This window comes from Mytilus californianus, unplaced genomic scaffold (assembly GCF_021869535.1).
Source record: "Mytilus californianus isolate M0D057914Y unplaced genomic scaffold, xbMytCali1.0.p SCAF_9, whole genome shotgun sequence".
NCBI classification, from domain to species: Eukaryota; Metazoa; Mollusca; class Bivalvia; order Mytilida; family Mytilidae; genus Mytilus; species Mytilus californianus.
In genome coordinates this window covers 70,067,758-70,089,134 of record NW_026262745.1, presented here as the reverse complement: position 1 = coordinate 70,089,134, position 21,377 = coordinate 70,067,758, and the positions used below count along the sequence as shown (strand labels likewise).

The following is a 21,377-nucleotide window of genomic DNA, read 5'->3' as shown; positions in this document are numbered from 1 at the left end:
ATAGTATCAAGCTTGAATATTGTGTCCAAATTTGCCCCAACTGTTCAGGGTTCGACCACTGCGGTCGTATCAGGCTGCGCTCAGCGAAGCATTTTATTACTCATCATTTGCATTTAGCAATGCATTAATTAGGGCCCCACCTAGTGGCGCATCGCCCTATAGTGATCAGTCTGTTCGTACGTCCGGAACAAATTGTGTCCTCTCTATATCTAGAGAACCGTTATAATTTCATACTTTATGCTTGACATATGTACTAACCAACACCAGAGGGTGTGTCTTGATGTTTGTACAACTTCCTAGGTCAAAGTTCAAGGTCAAAAACTTTGGTTTCAGTTGACAACCCCATGTCCTATGGTAAAGATCGTATCCACTCTATATCTTGAAAACCATTATGATTTCAAAGTTTATACTTGACATGTATATTAACCAACACCAGATGGTGTGTCATAATGTATGTACAACTTCTTAGGTCAAAGGTCAAGGTCAAAAACTTTGGTTTCAGTTGACAACCCCATGTCCTATTGTAAAGATTTTACCATATGTTATTTACAGCAGGGCCCACAGAGATGACTCCAATCTCAATGATGTCTAGCTAGTTGTCCAAAATGGAATTTGTCTTAAGCATTATCTTTAGTTTTCTCTTTGTAGTGTTTTTATGCCCCCACCGTAGCGGTGGGGGCATTAAGTTTTACCCTTGTACGTACGTACGTCCGTCCGTACGTCCCAAAATTGGTTTCCGTTCTCTAACTTGAGTTTGCCTCAACCAAATGTATAAAACTTATACACAATGCTTATTACCACAAAATACAGATCAAGTTTTAATTTTGGTGGCGTCACTTTAACCGTTCTAGAGTTATGCCCCTTTATTAATGGAAAAATTGCAAAATTTTAGTTTCCGTTCTCTAACTTAAGTTTGCCTCTACTAAATGTTATGAAACTTATACACAATGCTTATTACCACAAAACACAGATCAAGTTTGAATTTTGGTGGCGTTGTTTTAACCGTTCTAGAGTTATGCCCCTTTATAAATGGAAAAATTGCAAAATTTTTAGTTTCCGTTCTCTAACTTAAGTTTGCCTCAACCAAATGTTATGAAACTTATACACAATGCTTATTACCACAAAACACAAATCAAGTATGAATTTTGGTGGCGTCACTTTAGCTGTTATAGAGTTATGCCCCTTTATAAATGGAAATTTTCCAAAATTTTTATTTTCTTCTAAATATCAAGAATTTTTTTTTTTATTAAAATTGGAGTTATCTTCTTTTGTCCATGATTAAAGTTGAATCAACTACAATCAATGCTTTATACAATGCAATGTTTAATTTTGACTTCCACTGATAAAACACAGATCAAGTTGAATTTGGGTAGTGTCACTTTAACCATTATTGAGTTATGCCCCTTTATAAATAGAAAGATTGCAAAATTTTTAGTTTCCATTCTGTAACTTAAGTTTGCCCCAACCAAACATTATGAAACCTTAAAGATCAAGTACAAATTTTTTGTTTCTGTTTTCTAACTTTAGTTTGCCTCAACCAAATGTTATGAAACTTAAACACAATGCTTATTACTACATAATACAGATTAAGTACGAAATTTGGGGGCGACACTTTTACAATTCTTGAGTTATGTCCCTTTATAAACATAAAAATTGCTGAATTTTTCGTTTCTGTTCTCTAACTTTAGTTTGTCTCAACCAAATGTTATAAGACTTATACACAACCGTTCTAGAGTTATGCGTGTTTACAAATAGAAAAATTGCTGAATTTTTATTTTCTGTTCTCTACGTAAGTTAGCCTCAACCAAATGTTATAAAACTTATTCAAAACCGTTCTAGAGTTATGCGTGTTTACAAATAGAAAAATTGCTGAATTTTTAGTTTCTGTTCTCTTCTTAAGTTAGCCTCAACCAAATGTTATGAGCCTTACACACAATGCTTATTACCACAAAACTCAGATCAAGTTCAAATTTGGGTAGCGTCACTTTTACCATTCTTCAGTTATGTCCCTTTATAACTATATGATATGCAAGCGGGGGCATCATCTGTGTCCACATGTGGACACTATCCACATTTATTTTTTTTATGCCTTCTGTGAACTGCATGTATTGCTGTCACTTGTTATATATGTTCATCCATTGTTATGTGTTAATTTTAGAATATATCTTCTATGAAAGTATGTGGCTAATTGGAATCAAACATGGCCACAATCATCTTACGAGTCACTCAGTGTCTAGTTTCTGATGATCCTGCCTGGAAACCAGCATGGCAGCCATGGCTAAAAATACAACATTGGGGTTAAAATCCAAGAAATCTTCTAATACCTTGAAAAAGGTTTTAGAAACAGTAATCTGGTTGGCCAAAAAATTCAGAATTATTAGGTCTACCATCTGTTCATTTGGATCAAAATTGTGAGATGGCTCCTTCTAGGAGTTATTGCCCCTAAATGACTATTTTTAACATTTTTTTCTTCAAATTTTGGCACCTTTTAGGTCATTAGTCTTTGAAATCAAAACAGTAGTTTTCCACTTTAATAAGACTCTTGCAGAACAATTTATTTTGGTAGGCATCTGTCATTTTTGTAACTTATATTTTTTTTCCATTTTTTGAATATTAATAAATTGATCAATGACTTCAACATGTGTTCAATAATTAAATAAATGAACCCATTTACTTGATTTTACAAATTACAATGTTTCTCTGATATTATGAAATGTTGATGTCTGAAAAGTAAAACCTGATACAATTGAGTTAATACATGTAAATGATAACACATAAATCTTAACATCTTTATGGGCTGGGAAAATTCACTCAGCCTAAATGCACTTTGTAAACCTTTTGTTATCATTGATGTTTCTACATGTTTTAACAGATTTTTGCATGTTATGAAGCTGAAAGTTAAGTTTTACAGTACATGAGAATTAAATTTCCTATTGTGAGAAATGAAATAAACATTTGTCTACAAAATTTAATTTAAAATCTCCAGTCTTAGCAAGTTTTTGTTATTTTCTGAATATATGATACTACATGTATTGAATAGAACTTCATATTTATCAAAATGTCTACCTTTATATTGTACATGTATCAATTTCATTTGAACGAATTGTAACAAAGATAACCATTGGAAAAAATTAAAAGGGGAAGGAGTTTAGTTAAAGTGGTGTAGGAATAGGCTGAAAAAGGGGGTGGGGGCATGCAAACATCTGAAATTGACCAGCAAAAAAGCGAATTTTATAGTCTAGTAGTATTCAGTGTCCTCTATCATTTTGTTTTTTATTTGCAATAAGATAAAAAATGCAAAAAAAGGGGGGAATTGCCCTATTCCAGTGAATTTCCAATGGATACTGGACAATATTTTTAATGAAAGATTCTTTTCATGCTTTTAATGTTGTTCATCCATCTGAAAATGCTTTATAGGTCTTTAAGGCCAAAGAGTGGACTGCTGGGTCTTTGATTCAGATCCGATAATACATGCAATACTGTTATATTATAGTGATTTACCTTATCTTTGAAGATCCTCCTTTCACAATGAGGAACATCAGTAAAAGCACATCGTTTGACAAATATAGTATTTCCTTTAGTATTTAGGATGGGAATGCTGTCTCATTTATATCCCCCCTAATCCAAGGACACTTATTCGGAGGTATTTCCCATACCTTTTTAAAGATTTGAGTTAAGTTCAGAGAATGGATTTTTCAAATGTACAGATATTTGTAACTTATGCTTTCTTGCTTCTCTTCACCAATCACATTCAGAGACTTTTCTATAGCTGACATTTTTGGGCATGTACAACATCGGCCAAGAGGGACTGCAGTAATGCAAGCAACACAAATGCATATTTGTTCTTTAAGCTTATTTTGTAAAAGGTTTTCTTGGCTGGGAAATAATTAGCAAGAAAATTGTATGTTTTCTGCAATGTCAGACCAACTTGAAGTTTTCATATTACAGGATTGATAGAAGAGTGCAATGAAAACACAAAATCATTTGTGCAGACGTCAGCAGAGATGACATAAGTTGATCATGCTGAAGTACTGTGGATTCATTATCATACATGGGATACTAATTTTTGTGTCGCCTTGACGGAGTCAAAAAGCGAGACATAGGTATGCTGTTTCCGGCGACAGCGTCAACAATGTATTAGTTTGTGATTAGGTCTTGTTCATGGTGAACCACTAGTGGTAGGTCAATGATATTTGGTATGCAGTTGTATTAGCATTTGCACATCTCATTTCCTTGGAGATTATTTGGCCCCGCCCCCTCAGTCAAGGTCTATACTGACTTTGAAACTTTGCTTATTTTACATGTATTAGTTTGTGATTGGGTCAGTTTATGGGGAACCACTAGTGGTAGGTCAATGATATTTGGAATGCAGTTGTATATTTAGCATTGGCATATCTCATTTCCATGGAGATTATTTGGCCCTGCTCCCTCATTTATGGTCTATTGACTTTGAAACTTTTGCTTAGTTTTCATGTATTAGTTTGTGATTAGGTCAGTTTAAGGGGAACTGTTAGTGGTAGGTCAATGATAATTGGTATGCAGTTGTATAAGCATTAGCACATCTCATTTCCATGGAGAATATTTGGTCCTTACCCCTCAGTCATGGTCTATTGACTTTGAAACTTTTGCTTAGTTTACATGTATTAGTTAGTGATTAGGTCAGTTTAAGATGAACCACTTATGTTAAGTCAATGATATTCGGTATGCAAATGTATTGGCATTTGCAAGTTTCATTTCCATGGAGATTATATAACCCCACCCCCTATTTATGGTTCATTGACTTTGAAACTTTTACATAGTTTACAGGTTAATGTTTGTGTTTAGGTTTGTTTAAAGGGAATGACTTATGAAAAGTCAATAGTATTTGGTTTGCAGTTGTATTAGCATAATTGGCACATCTCATTTCCATGGAGATTGTTTAGCCCTGTACCTTCAGTCATGGTTCATTGACTTTGAATTTTTGCACAACTTACATGTTAAAGTATTGCTATTTTAATTTCAACATTTGCATTATCAAAATCACAAATAGGCGAGACATATCTCTGTGTTAACAGTTTATTGTAGATTTCGTGGGAATAGGTAAACCATGAATTCAGATGTTCAAAGAAGTACAAATTTTTTATAGGTTAATACATGTATGCATATATTGGCAAAGCACGAAATCAAATATCCATAAAACTACAATTTTTATACGCCCGTTTACAGGACGTATTATGGTATACTGTTATCTGTCCGTCCGTTGTCCACATGTCGGACAATAACTCAAAAACACTTTCACCAATTTGTATGAAACTTTGGTGAATTGTTTATATCTATTGACGTGAGCTCCCTTTCGTTTTTTATAAATTTTAAATTTTAAGTTTCCGAGTTATGGGGGTTTTATTCATTAAAAAAGGGGTATTTTCCAGTTTTCAGACAATATCTTTAAAGTGCTTTGAGCAGTTTTCGTGAAACTTTGGTGACTGGTTTATATCTCTTAAGATAACCTCCCTTTAGTTTTTTTTTAATTTCTGATATGACACTGAGAAGTTATTGAACTTTATTCTTTGAAAAAGCAACGGGCGTATCATGCGCTCATGGCGCAGCTGTTTATTCTTCAATCTATGAAAATTGGTATCCACTAACATATACTGAGGGACTTTAAAAACACAACACTAGATTATTCTTTTTAATTCTCATTTTCTAATATGCAATTTTTGTAAAATAAATGCAAGAACATAAATTTCATTCATAACTTTTCTTTTTTTATTTAAAGTTTGCAGTTTGCAATTCCAAAGTTGAATTGATTACGTCATGATTAATGTTCAAATCATGTGGTATACACTAAAACCTGGTTTTCCACTTATCAATGGATGTGTCAACCAGTTCTGTTGGACATGTTTTGAACCTTCTGATTTGGCCTCTGTCCCACCAATGTGTTTTGGCAATTATGCAGTTTGAACATTAGGGCTTAAAATGTTTTTCTGCAGCAGATTCTTTGGCATTTAAGTGTAAGGGAAACATTTATGGCGTGAATCTGTCTGCCATGGCATTCAATGACTTGATTAGCAATTGACGTTGCAACCAATATTCTTATGGCCTGATTCAGGTTTTCATTGCTCAGTCTCTGCAATATTGAAGTGCAACATTTTTTGTTGATTCAAATGTGGGTATGGACTGACAGAATTGTTTCACGAAGATAATTTAAAAAAATAATTTATGGGTTTCAAATTTCGCCTTTAGAAATTCATGCAACTTCAATAATCCGGTATGATCAATAAACCTCAGGTAAGTAAGATATTCAATTTTCTAAACTGAAAGAAGTATGGTAAGCATGAATAGTAGTTATATTAGGATCAATCCTGATTTGTAGAAAAAAATCACCAAAATATGTGATGCACTTTTAAAGTCCTTCAGTATAAATGAATTCATAATAAATGATGTGACACAGATTTACACACGGATGAGTTCAGATATATATTAAAGATCATGCTGGTATTCATTCAGACATTCTAGGTAGAATTTTCAAGGGTCCAGCAAACAATATGGTCCGTTGCGAAAGGTTTCAGTACCTCAAACCAGTCAAATATTTAAGGTCCAACAAAAAATTAGAAGGAGCAGTCAAATGTCTGAATATTGACCACACATCTTATTTTGGTAGAATAAACATGTTCAACTAAAAAGTAACTGAATGCAATTTTGACAGAAGAGTTTTAAACAGCTATCATCTCCAGCATGACTAAAACATACACATTCAGATACAGATACCAAGATCATGGGCAGATCGTCCTAAATATGCATGAAATAACTGCCACTGGACATAAAGCAATCATGGAAAGAAAAAAATACCCAGATGACAAAATGAGAAAACAAGACTAAACTGTATTGCTTTAGAAATGAATTGTACTAAATTTTTAACTCTCGCTGACCTGAATAATGGGATGTTCCAATATTTGCACAATGATTTTATGTTTTATAATAGTTACAGATTGTGTTTACGCCAATCTGAAGATTAAAACAACAAATGAGGGCAGTACCTTTTCAGAAGTGTTCAATAATTTAACTTTTCAGACTTTAGAATTATATTATTTATAACCGAAACACGACACATTACTTTGTATTTCATAACCTCAGAACACTTATATAAATCAAATTTTAAGAATGTAGAGCTTGTTCAACACTCAAATTATTCAATCATGTCCATAATTCACTCCGCAAGTATTTGATAACTACGACCAAAAACTATCTGTCTTAATACTTTAACACATGTTCAGTCTATTGGCATAATTTATCACACCTTATTTGAAATATTAAAATGCATTTAAGTTGTTGAATGACTGCAATAAATGCATAATACTCTTCTAGGGTCTTACTCCGTGACAAGGCATATTTGTATTAAAGATAATGGGATTGTAATGGAAGCAATTGGGCTACCCCCTCGATCGAATCATGAATCTGCTTATTTCAGTTTTTATTCTTGAATTACGTAACATGAGAGACAGTGAAGAGAGATGGTCTTAGAAATAAATTTTGTCTAGGGGGTAACTTAATATCTGTAATAATATGTTTTATAAAGAATTTATTGTTATAAATAAACAATTTGAAATGTTATGACACTTGTAAATAATTGTTGATTTTTAACCCAATGTTAATGTCGAGTCCCACCCAATAGTACAAGATCTGTTGTTTGAAACAAATATGACAAAGTTTTGATCAACATTATTGCATTAATTTACTATTAGAAATAACTGAACGGTAAACACTTATGCTATTTTTTTTTGTAGATAACTGGTAGTTGAATATATTAACTAAGTTGTATCACCTCTAGTTTGAATGTGTTGATAGGGGAGTCTTTATGTATCTTACTACTTAATGTAAACAACATTGCTTGAATCAAAATTTCTAGTTATGTAGGCCAGGTTTTGTCAGCTTGCACACATACCTGATAAAAATTAATGCATTATTCCCCTTCGGCCTCCGCAATGCAGAGTGGGAGAGTGCATGACTTTGCCAACATATGGATTAAGGGTGGGGGTCAAAAAGGAAGTCTTTCCCTAATATTGTATTTTAGCTGTTTCTGCTATATCAAATTTTTATTGAATCTTATAAATCATACAGTTTTCTACAAGTCCTATTTCAGTTTGAAAATTATTGCTGTATATTAAACATGTATACGTAACCTTTGAAAATTGACAAAATCTTTTATTCTCATATCTCAATAGAAAGAGATGAATCTCAATTAAATATTCATAACATTTTTATGCATTGTGTATAGAGGAAGAAGATATCATGGGGACAATAAAAATTTCAGTTGTTTTACTGTTAAAAAAAGGGGGGGGACATAAATTTTTGTTCATATGGTGGATATTCTGTCCATGTTTTATAGATTATGTACCTAGGGAAAATCTAAATTTCTTAGTTGTTTTACAGTTAAAAATCAGGGGGGGGGGGGGGGGGGGGGGCACATAAATTTTTCATTATATGGTGGAAATCCTACCCTCTTTTGTACTCCCCCCCCCTTTTTTTTCAAAATTCTGTATCTGCACCTGCACTACTGCAAAGGGAAAAATAGGTGAGATAAATGTTTACTACTTGATAATTTTGTTTACCTCCAGTAGGTGATGGGGCATTAAGTGTTGTTACCCTTGTCAGTCCGGTCCATCCGTACGTCCCCAGAATTGGTTTCTGTTCTCTAACTAAAGCTTGCTTCAACCAAATGTTATAAAACTAATACACAATGCTTATTACCACAAAACACATAAATCTCGAAATTGGGTGGGTTCACTGTTACCGTTCATGTGTTATGCCCCTTTATCAACATAAAAATTGCTGAATTTTTCGTTTCCTTTTTCTAACTTTAGTTTGCCTCAACCAAATGGTATGAAACTTATACACAATGCTTATTACCACAAAACACAGATGAAGTTTGAAATTGGGTTGCGTAACTTTTACCTTTCTTGAGTTATGCCCTTTATAAATGGAAAAATTGCTAAATCTGTCGTTTCTGTTCTCTAACGTTAGTTTGCCTCAACCAAATGTTATGAAACTTATACACAATGCTTATAATCACAAACATATTTACAAGTGGGGGCATCTGTGGCTCATAGACACAATATTCTCCATTTATTTTAATTTGAAATTTTAGCAAGATGGAGTGTAAATAACTGCAGATAAGTAATTCAAAATGTTAAAATTTAGAATTGTTTTGGGTGAAATTTTTAGTTTTTAGTAAGAAAGAGATATTTGCACAAACTGCAAGTCAAATCTATTCTAAAATTTGAGGATTTGTGCAAATCAAATTTTAAAGTCTTCCCTAGGACTCCATCATTTATTTTTAGCCATGGATTAATAAAAATTTTGATATATAGGAAATATAGGAAGCAGAATATTAAAAGGGGCTTTATATATAGTTCATTTGTTCAATAAATTTGGATGTTTAAATTGATAAAATGACTAAACATCTCACCTGTCGCTTATACGAAAAATCAACAGATAAGAGATAGTTTTATAATGCTAAGTGGTTTTAACGATTTCAAAGAGCCTAAAAAGTAGCTTAATTTTAACCTTCTCCCTTTTACTGTCTTATTGACTTTTGCCCTACGTCTAATTTTACTCACATCTCAAACTGTTCCAACAGAATCAATAGGATTAAAGTGTTATTTTGAATGGTTTTTCTCTCAGTGTTGAAACAATCATGAAATGTAAATGACTTGAGATGAAAAGGGGGAGGGTTGAGAATAAAAAAAATATTTTAAACAATGCCACATTTTCATCTGTCTATCCCCAGTCAGGAACCTTGTCAGTATTTTTATGTTGTTCATATTTAGAATTTTTTTTTATATATTTATATAAATTTTTGTTACTGGCAGGTCTTTGATTCCCAATATTTTATTTACTCTTGGCAATTTAGAGCTTGACATATGATATTGTATTGATTGATTGTTGGTTGCTTAATGTCCAGGGTATGGTAAATTTAATCTGGGGAATTTAAAGCTTGATACATTGTATAGATTTATTTATTGATTGATTGATTGATGCTTGTTTAAGTTCAGGTCCAGTGTATATTCTGTATAGGCCTGTATATGTCTTTTGGTTATTTATGTCATTTGGGTTCATGTTGTCTAATTGATGATTTTGCCCGATATCTCATCTTATTCACATGATGACTGGTCAGACTGGTCACTCTGAGATATAAAAATGTAATGCAAAAATTTACTGTGGTATTCTTCAACATGTCCAAGTTAATATATTTAATCTAAAATTACCATTTTACATATATATACCCCAACAAATGTTTTATGCTCATTAACCAACATTTACCATTCATCCCCTTTATGGACACATATTTAACTTGTTCTATAGAGATGAAAGCATCAAACTGTTAAAATTTTATAAGGTTTTCATAAAGTGTTAAAAAATGAGTTGAAATGGCTGAGAATGTCAAATTTCATAAATAATACCAATTTCAATTTCAGGTTTTGAAATCAACAGATGTATTTATTCACAGCTTTTATAATGCTAATTTCTGAAATAGTGTTTTGGTGTATGTAAGTTATTTTAAAAGTGCGTGATCAACCATTGTTTGTTGCTAGAAAATCTGTCATTGTATATATTTATAGACAAATAAGTTTTTACCATTTTAGGGAAGGAAAAAGGTCAGCTACGTGTCTGATTTCACGACAACCTTCTTCAAGAATATAACAATTATGACTGCCTCAAGTTTGAACGATCATGATCATATGTGTTTTACTTTGGCCAGGTGTAATTAAACATAAAAAACTGTAAAGTATTGTGTTTTGTGTGTTGTGTATTGTGTGCTGTTGTTTATCTTTTTTTGTTTTTTTCCTTTTTTGCCATGGCTATTTGGTTTCAAAATATGATTTTGAAAGTCCCTTTGTAAGTTCGTGTTATATTTATTTTGATTTAATTTTTTTCAGATAAATATTTATAAAAGACCAGACGGAAAAGAATTTATTGAGATTAACATTACAGAATAAATTGATGAAGAGGACCATTGAAAAAATTCAAAATCCTTCAAGTCTTAAGCAACACCAAATTGAGACAGCTGATCAACTGCCATATATATTTAATTAAAGTCTAAAAAAAATGGTATGAAAAGTAATTATATAAATGCGGACCTTTTTATACGACCGCAAAAAATTTTGCGGTCGTATATTGGTATCAGGTTGTCGTTGTCCAAAGACATTTGGTTTCTGGACAATAACTTTAGTATTAGTAAATAGAAATCTATGAAATTTAAACATCAGGTTTATAACCACACAAGGAAGGTTGGGAATGATTTTGGGGGTTATGGTCCCAACAGTTTAGGAATTAGGGGCCAAAAAGGGGCCCAAATAAGCATTTTTCTAGTTTCATGACAATAACTTGTGGAACAGTGTATGGATCTCTCTAAAATTATACCACAAGTTTCCATACCATAGGGATGGTTAGGATTGGCTTTGGGGGGGTAATGGCTCAAACCGTTTAGGAATTAGGGGCAAAAAAGTGAGAAAAAAACAAGGGTGTCCTGGTTAATGGACAATTACTTAAGTACAAATTACAGTGTAAGGGAGGTAATTTAAACACAACTTTGAATTACCTCCCTTACACTGCTTTTAAATTATGTATTAAGAAATGTTGTATTGTCTTGAGGTGATTAGCTGTCAATTCATTTTTAGAAGTTACTATTTTTATAATTTTAAAAATGCTGATTAAGGTAAATTAATTTTAGCTATGATTATGTATGTTATTTTCTATTTTAAGACTGTTATGATGTATTTAAATGGGTTATTATGGTTGCAAACTCCATTGAAAATTTGAATTGAGATTATGACCATGTCTTGAGGGAAAGAATTTTTTTTGAAAAAGAAGGGGAAGGGGGGTAAAAAAAAAAAAATTATTTTGGGGGGGGGAGGTCAATTTGCAACAGCATAGTGTATTGCACGAAAGCAAAAAATTGATTATAAATTCAAATCATATAACCAATTCTAAGTTCTTTGACTACAGTTATTCTGTGTCAGAAACCTATTATGTGTCAAATGTTGAATTACAATCCAAAATCTGACCTGTATCAAGCGCGAATATTGTGTCCATTTTTGCCCCAACTGTTCAGGGTTGGACCTCTGCGGTCGTATCCAGCTGCGCTCTGTGAAGCAATTTATTGCTTTTGTGCTCTGGAAAGGTTTTACTTTCCTAACTTTTGTTGTTGTGCATGCAGGATGAAAATAAGTCCAGAAAAAGGTGTTGTGTGGAAAGGGAGGGGGGGGGGGGGGGGGGGGGGGGGCTTGGTGGCCTAGTGGTCTAAGTAGTTCTTCTACAATGATCACTTAAGCATTTCAACATTAATGTTGTGAGTTTGACCCCTGGTGTTGGCAAGGTGTGTTTGACTCTGATCTTGATGGACTAAAATTGTTAGTTTTCCTGCTGACTAGTGTTGGTTCTCTGCACATAGTCTGGCTTCCTGAACAATAATAAAAAAATACCCGGTATGGCTGATATTAAATAGCCAAGAAATGATCAAAGTGCTGTTTAACACCAACAATCAATCAATCCATGGAACCCCCCCCTTTTTTTTTTGACGATCAATGCTTTTGAATGGGGACATATGGTTGGAACCCCTCTTTATCCTGGGTTGGAACACCCTTTTGAAAATATCTTGAGCCACCTCTGTGTAGTGTACACAGAAATTAGAAATCCTGTTCTTGGTTTACTGTCTAGTCCAGTATTCATTTATTTTAACATGTATACATGTATAAGTTTGTGTTGGGCTATGATTAATTAGTTTGTGCAGTTATCTTTGCTTTTTATACATTTTTTGGGGAAAGAAGAATAATATTTATGCTACCCCACATAGTTTTATATATTTAGACGAAGAATGTTTCGGTCTTTGTAATATTCAATTAAAAATTGATTAAATTTTACCATGTCACCTTGAAGAGAAAAATATTGACGGTATGACAGAATGCACAGCAACCAACAAATTTAAAGTATGAAAATTGTGTATAGACCCCCTAGTTCTAAGTTCATCCTAGTATGATATCGTTGTAACCAGGGATATCTTTTATTATGGGTAGAACAGTACTAAACAACTCTACAACTCTGTCATATATTTACGCATGAAATCTAAATTTATTTATATATTTTTTGTCGTACATTTCCTTTTAATGATTTCATACCTTTTCCCCACTTTTGGCTATGAATAAGTTTACTTTTATTTAAATATTTTATTGTTATATTTAAAACCTATTATTAAAAGCTAACGGATATAGTAAAGATCTTAAAGTACAGAGAATAAAAGAACGATGTTTTGGTCCAGAAATTCAAACAAAATATGGGACAAGGTTTCTGTATGCTTTTTACATTAAAAAGCTAAATAGAGGAAGTTTCATAATGCAATTCATAATTTAAAACATATTTTTTTCTCTCACTTTAATGTATATATACATTATTAATCATTAAATACTAAATTACAACTGAAAAAAGGTAATTTATATGAATAATTGATTGAAAGATAATATTTTACATGCAAAAATAAAAATATATGAAAGAATATTAACTAGTTACGTTTAAAAAAAGAAGTTTTATCAATTTAATGCAGTTTAAATGTACTTGTAATGTTATCAAATAAGAATAAGGAGATGTGGTGTGATTGCCAATAAGACAACTCTCCACCAGAGACAAAATGACATAGAAGTTAGCAACTATAGGTCACTGTATCAGGCATTCAACAATCAGCAAAACCCATACCTCAAAGTAAGCTATAAAAGGCGCCTTAATGACAAATGTAAAACAATTTAAATAATAAAAAAAAATAACGGCCTGATTTATGTACAAAATAATAAACGAAAAACAAATATTATATTCAGCAACAAACTAAACAAACACTGAATTACAGACTCCTAGACTTAGGAGAGGCACAAACAAAATGTGGCAGGGTAAAACATGTTTGCTGCTTGATCTGAGATTGTTAACACTGATGTCCTTTTGTCTTTTTGTGGTATCTATATATTCCAAGGGGTATAGAGTCATAAAACTTTCGAGTAGGTTTACTGTAGTCAAAGATCTACTCTGAAACTACTGAACCATTTTCAGCCAAACTTTGTGAAAATGATCACTATGGTATCTAGTATAAAGTGTGTGTTTTTTATTCCGTTTGGTAAACAAACATGGCTACCATGGCTATGTTAGAACATAGGGGGTAAAACAGTTAGAGGAAAAAATAATCAGGAGATCAAGATTTAGATTAAATGAAGGTAATGTTTCAGATGAATGGGACACCTCCAATTTAGAGTTTTTGTCCCTGAAATAGTAATTTTTATAAAATATTATAGATTAAGAGAAATTTTAAACAGCAAAAATGTTCAGCAAAGTAAAATATACCAATAAGTCTGAGGATTGAATTTGCCAATTGATCTCTTATAGGAGTTATTGCCCTTGAAAGATTTCTATTGAATTTTTAAGTTCTTTTCAGACTCTATCATGGATAGACAGAAAGTTTGAAAGGCAGATATGTTCAGCAAAGTAAGACCTCCAAATAAGTCAACATGACCGAAATCATCAATTGATCTCTTAAAGGAGTTATTGCTCTTGAAAGATAATTTTTACTTAATTATTTAGAATTTTACAGAAACTATGATATATATCTTCAGCAAATTAGATATGTCAAATAACCAAAATTGACAATTAACCCCTTTTATTAAAGAGTTATTGCCCTTAAAAGATTGTTTGGAACATTTTTTTTGTTGTTGCAGAAACTATGATAGATAGAAAGAAATGACCTGTTTGAATAACATTAATATACATTTTTTTGTACATTAAACAGAAAAATAATCATTGATGCAAGATCTACAAAAAAAACCTCAAGGTGAGCGATTCAGGCTCTTAGGGGCCTCTTGTTTTGTAATGTTGAAGTTTAGAAGGTTTGGTTGTAAGCTTTTATATTTTATTGTCAAGCCTGCGATTTTTGTTGCAAAAGTGAGACATAGTGATCCTACATTCCGTTGGCGGCGGCGTCCACAAATATTCACTCTGTGGTTAAAGTTTTTCAAATTTTAATAACTTTCTTAAACTATCCTGGATTTGTACGAGACTTGGACAGAAGCTTGTTTATGATCAAAAGCTACTATCTAGAAGGAAATTTTGTAAAAATATATTTCCTGCTTTTCCGTATATTACTTATAAATGGACTTAGTTTTTCTGCCAGTTAACATTACATTCACTCTGTGGTTAAAGTTTTTAAAATTCTAATAACTTTCTTAAACTATCCTGGATTTGTACCAAACTTGGACAGAAGCTTGTTTATGATCAAACGCTAGTATCTAGAAGGAAATTTTGTAAAAATATACGTCCTGTTTTTCCGTATATTACTTATCAATGGACTTAGTTTTTCTGCCAGTTACCGGGGGGGTATATATATATATAAATTAACATTACATACAGTCTGTAGTTAAAGTTTTTAAAACATTTATTAGATTCATAAACCATTCTGTATTTTTACCAAACTTAGACAGAAGCTTCTTACAATCAAAAGATAGTATCTATAAAGAAAATTTTTAATTGATTTTTTCTCCATTTTTGTTGAGCCTGTGACTAGCAGCAAAAGTAGTTGAGACACTGGGTTCCGCGGAACCCTTACAAATTTTTTCATCAGCTTTTGTTTGATAATGAAAACATTGTTTGGAAAATTATCATAATCAATATGGCCTCATTTTTAAGATCTTTAACTTATTAATGCAGATAAATTTCCTTGACATCTTTTAGAAGATACTTCTAGAATTCTATGCAACTCCCTGTTTTTGATTAGTTTGTATTTTCCATTAGTTAATCAGATCACAACGTTTTAAATTTGAAAATGGGGGCCTTGGTGACTGAGTAGTCTAAGTAGTTCATCTACAGTATCACTAGCCTGTCAACACATATGTGAATTAGATCACTAGCCTGTCAACACATATGTGAATTAGATCACAAGCCTGTCAACACATATGTGAATTAGATCACTAGCCTGTCAACACATATGTGAATTAGATCACTAGCCTGTCAACACATATGTGAATTAGATCACTAGCCTGTCAACACATATGTGAATTAGACCCACTCATGTGGCAGGTGAGTTTCCACTCCAAATTTAAGGTGGTACATAACTTGACAGGAAGATAACTGTAAAAATCAGCTGAACGTTTTAATCATGCTCTATTGTTAAGGAAATATTAAGCTTCTCAATGATCAAAATTAGTGTTTGTTAAACTGCTATATATCCATTGAATTTTTTCTGATAAAGTGTGTGGTTCAAGTTTTTTGAAATTCTTATATTTTTGTTAAAAGGTTAAAGTAAATATTTTGTCAAAAGTTCATGAAAATTAAACGAGCCAAATTAATTTTAGTCCAGGTGTTTGGTACCACCTTAATTGACCTAAGGATTGCCAGTTTTTCTGCTGAAGGTCTGTGGTTCTCATGGTGCACTCAGGTTTCCTCCGCCACTAAAAACTGGCCACAACCATATAACCATGAGTGCTGAAAGTGGTGTTAAACACTAAGAATCAATCAATCAATTTAAAATGACTTGGTATACTTAAAGAGTAAATTTTTTCACTAAAGGACGAGTAAAGACTAGACTGAAAATTGTATAGTTCTTATAAAACTTTTCTCAGCTTTCATTTGGTATGATTTCAGCATTATTTGAAGAAAAATATTTGTTGCTTTTGAATTCACAAATATTGTATTTTTTGCAATCCATTATGTACCATATTTAACGGACCTCATTTTTAATAGTCCAGCTAGTGCTTATAAGTTTTCCTTTTGCACTTTTATTATAACCACGGTATTGTCAGTTGCCTTTGTAGTAGTACTCTTGAACCCTGACCTAATATGACATCAACAAATAGGGAGTATTGGAGAAAGCAAATTTAAATTGACATAATATTGTTCTAATAGTATTATATCGTTCTATCTCCCATTTAACACTAAAAAAATATGCCACAATTCACTAGGTAATTGTCAATTTTATTGTATGTACAAACTGTTTATAATATCTTAGTACTCGGAACTACCCTTTGAATCAACATACTTCGTAGCTAATCCATCAATTTAAATATTGATGACCAAATAGAATAAATACAAGATTTGATAGTGCAGATTCTTGATGTTTTGACGCTTATGACTTGTTTTAATGATGTGGAATAAAAAAATGATAGATTTTCACTTAAAAAATGGACTTATTATTTAAACAACTGAAAATGAGTAAGTTATTAATAAAAGTAAGATTTGAAATTGTTTTTTTTTATATTTTCTATTTAATGTAAAGTTTTATTTTAAATTTTCCATTTGCCAACACTTGTTTTGAATATTTGGTCTTCAATTCTCTTCAACTTCGTATTTAATTTGACCTTCCAACAATTTTGATGCTAGGACCACTGCAGACCAAACTTTAACTCAGTGTTCTATTATAGATTAAAAAAGTGATTTCTTTGATGATTTTTTTTATCACCTTTTTTTATAGTTTGCACTTTGATATAAACACAATTTCATTTCATTACATGTAAATAAAGATCTAAGAATGTTATAACAATTTGATGAAAAAAACGTGACTTACAAATGAGATAGTTTTACTGTACTTGTTTCCTAATTAAAGTAAAGTTTCATTTTGAATGCCTGGTGATTTTGCACTATTTGTTTTGAATATTTGATTTTCAATTCTCTTCAACTTCATATGTAATTTGACCTTTCAACTATTTTGATGCTTAAGGACCACTGGTGAGTCTTGTACATGTGTAGATAAAACGTGTGTCTGCTGGGGTAAATTGTATGTGGTATCTGTCCTAGAGACATTTTGAGTTATTTTTACCTTCAGCATTTTGTATAGATTTGGATTAGTTCTAATTATTTTTGGTGTCAAAAATTAGAGAAATCATCACATGACAGGTTCAAGTTGAGTTAATTATGTGTAATTTAATTATTTGGACTTTCTCGTTAGCATTAGTGTTATTAGTTGACAGAATTGTAATTATGACTTTTGTACTAATTAGAGTGAATTCGTTTACTCAACTTGTCATGATAAAATAGTATAAAGGAGTAGGTCCAGTAAGACCCCTTTTTGGCCCCAAAATATAGCAGTTTTACAAAATTGTTAAAATGTAAACTTTTAGTTATTTATTTGAAAGTAGAATGCTTCTGCTACATAAATATGGGCTGTTTTGACAATACAATGCACATATATCGGGTACTAGCATCATTAAGTCATGCTAAATTACTGAAATCTTCACAATTTTAGTATTTTAGTTAAATTTTAGACGGTTTCCGTCTTAAATGAAAGTGGCCGCATTTGTGTTCATTCTTGATATTGAAATGTAAGTTGTATTTGATGATAACACATAACATATATAAAGGTTGAGGATGAACACGGATGCGGCCACTTTCATTGTTGACAAAAACCATCTGAAAAGTGACATCTTTTGGCATATTTGATAGATTTTTCATATTTAAGCTGTAATCGGAGCGTTTTTAATGACTCAATCAGTTAAAATCTTTCACATAAACTAATTGAATCAACTGAAATAAACACTTAAGTGTTTAAAAAGTGTCCAAAATCTTTCGTTAGATGAACCTGAAATTTGAGGCCAAAATCGGCCCTTACCGGACCTACTCCTTTGTTGGAAATTGAATAAGTAAGAACACTGAGTAGGAAAGTAACATCAATCGAATTGTAATTTATATTATTTACGGTAATAATAAGTAAAGCCCAAACCCAGCTTCTTTCTTTGCATATATGTTCAACAGTATATAACAACTCTTAATTATTAATATTCTATACTAATTATTACTTTTTTAATTATAACTTAAGTCATATTGTGATTATTGTGTTAAAATTAAATTCCAAACCCTTCAGTTTGAGTGCTCATTTAATAAAAAAAAAAAAAAAAATATAAAAAAAAAAATAGAAATGTACTATTACAGTACATGCAGTAGGAGTCATATTGTATCGACATTTACCATTATATGAGAATTTGGCTTGGAATTAAATTAAAAAATCTTACTGTGAGTTTGGTGTTAGTTCAGTGCCAGAGCTAAGTTTTGCTTCAGCATCTCTAGCTGACCTCAACATTTTTCTAATAATTTTAAGTATAAAATTATGACCCCGTAACAAGGAAGCCAGCAGCCTCTTTGTTACCTATCTCTGATGAGGTTTTTATAATGACCTTTAGCTTGCATTTGGAAATAATACAATTCTATGTCAAATTCTGAGAATGTTCATAAATATTACAATCTGATGAAATGAACTTGGCTTACAAATAAGAGATTTTTTACAATAACATCAAGTATCCAAGAAAATAAAAAATCCATGAAAAATGTATACCCATGAAAATAAATTAATCCACAGTATGCATGGTATATGTATGTTTATCTATCACTGAAAACCGTTTTGTTGACCTTTAGAAGTCACACTAAATCATCTTATATTCATATTTACTATTTACAAAGTTAATCTTTTTATATTTATATACTACTAAGGTTTTGTATAGTACATACAAAATAATGAGATCAGTTATAAATCTCTCTTTGTTGAAAAGGACTTAACATTTTTAGACCTCTGCTGACTGCTTGACAGAGTCAGGGGTACATGGGAATCCTCATGTCCATCCTTCCGTTTGTCTGTCCATCACACTTTTGGTTTCCAGATGATAAAATAGAGAACTGCATGCTTTTTGAAATTAATTGAAATTCTAATAGATTATTTTAGACGGGAATGTTTGGAATGTTTTAAACAAAATCATGATCTCTTAGTTGCTGTTGGTGGGGGTATCTATGATAATTGGATCACTAGTTCATATGGGGGCCCATACTGCCACAATATGAAAGATTGAAATAAGTAACCAAAATGTTTTCAATTGATTTTTTTTTTTTATATATTTCTGTCTTAACTTGATGCTGAAACTTTTTCTTTGGCAAAAACTTTCACTTGTATGACAACTATTATAATTACGAAGTCCAAATTGAGTTATCTTAATTTAAACAATTTGCTTCAAAAGTATTTTAATTCTATTTTTAATTTCATGCATATGAGAAAAATAAATGATACTTTAGATCTGTTTAAATGGAAACATTTTGAGTTGTACTAATATATCCTGTATGAATAGTAAAAATTAATTTTCTACATTTAAACATTTGGATTCAAAAGTATTTTCAATTATATTTAATATCATTCATATTTACTTGCACCGTCCCTGAGCTTAGATGTAATAGTATTCAATTATAGATAGAATTTTCTGCAATTTTAATAATGAATAAAGAAATAATCGATATTTTTTTGCAACAGTTTAATAAATTTTGACGAACAGATTTAGACGAATTATATTATTGGTCTGTATTCCAATGTGCTGATTCATTTTTATTAATCAATTTCAGTAAATCACCTTTTATCACATATGGAATTTATTAATGAAAATACCTTTTAACATATCGTATTGAACACACAATAATATTTTACATTAAATTCATGTATTTGAAATATTATTGCATGTTATTAAAGTTCAGGGTTTTACTTAAAAAAAAACAATTTACAATACTATTCATATTAAATTCATGTATTTGAAATTTATTGCATGTTATTCTAGTTGTTTTACTTGAAGAAAAAGAGGGTCAGAATTTGAGTAGATTGAAACCTCAAATTAAATGCTACCTTTTTTTAGAAGGTTAAAAGAAAAGAAATAAAATCTTTCTTTTATTCTTCCAATGCATATGAATAAAAGAAGGCATTGGGTTTATGTCAATGAGGCAGCAACCCAATGACTCAAGAAAACAAAATTAACTTGTTCAGTTGCACCTTTTTGAGTTTGGGGGTGATGAATCATAAGGGGGTTCAAAAAATTTGAGGGGGGATTTTTTTTTCCCTTTTTTTCTTTAAAGTTTTCCATTTTAAATTGGTTATTCCTGATTTATATATAAAAGCAAATGATATGGTTTGAATAGGTAAATTAAATTTTTTTAAGTTCTTAGACCACATTCATTCTGTGTCAGAAACCTGTGCTGTGTAATATTTAATCACAATCCAAATTAAGTGCTGTATCAAGCTTAAATGTTGTGTCCATACTTGCCCAAATTGTTCAGGGTTCGACCTCTGCTGTCGTATCAAGATGCGCCCAGCGGAGCATTTTATTCCCCCTGGAACAAAACTATGGATAATAAAAGTTCTTGGGAACAAACATTACATAACACTATTTCCACCTTCATAAGATATTTTCCCCGAACTAAAAGGTCATATGGTTTTATAATATTTGTTCCTTTAAAGAAAGAGAATCATTTGATTTTTTACACCTGATTACATCTTAATTAATGTTCACCTAACATGACATTTACCTGTACATGTAGTACATACAAAGAATGGAGTCTGAGGAATACAACTAAAA

The 21,377-nt window shown here is 31.5% G+C and overlaps 1 protein-coding gene and 1 long non-coding RNA gene across 3 annotated transcripts in view; both read left to right on the top strand.

Moving 5' to 3' along the window:
- LOC127715199 (uncharacterized) overlaps nucleotides 1-21,377 on the top strand; it is a 507,760-nt gene that overhangs the window by 230,389 nt on the left and 255,994 nt on the right. The gene's annotated exons all lie outside the window — the stretch shown is intronic.
- Nucleotides 1-21,377, top strand: part of LOC127715171 (zinc finger protein GLIS2-like) — a 78,738-nt gene that overhangs the window by 30,684 nt on the left and 26,677 nt on the right. For both annotated transcript variants that reach the window (XM_052221209.1, XM_052221208.1), the window contains exon 3: nucleotides 10,917-11,088. The gene's annotated coding sequence lies outside the window, so the exon portion shown is untranslated. The remainder of the gene's footprint in view (nucleotides 1-10,916; nucleotides 11,089-21,377) is intronic.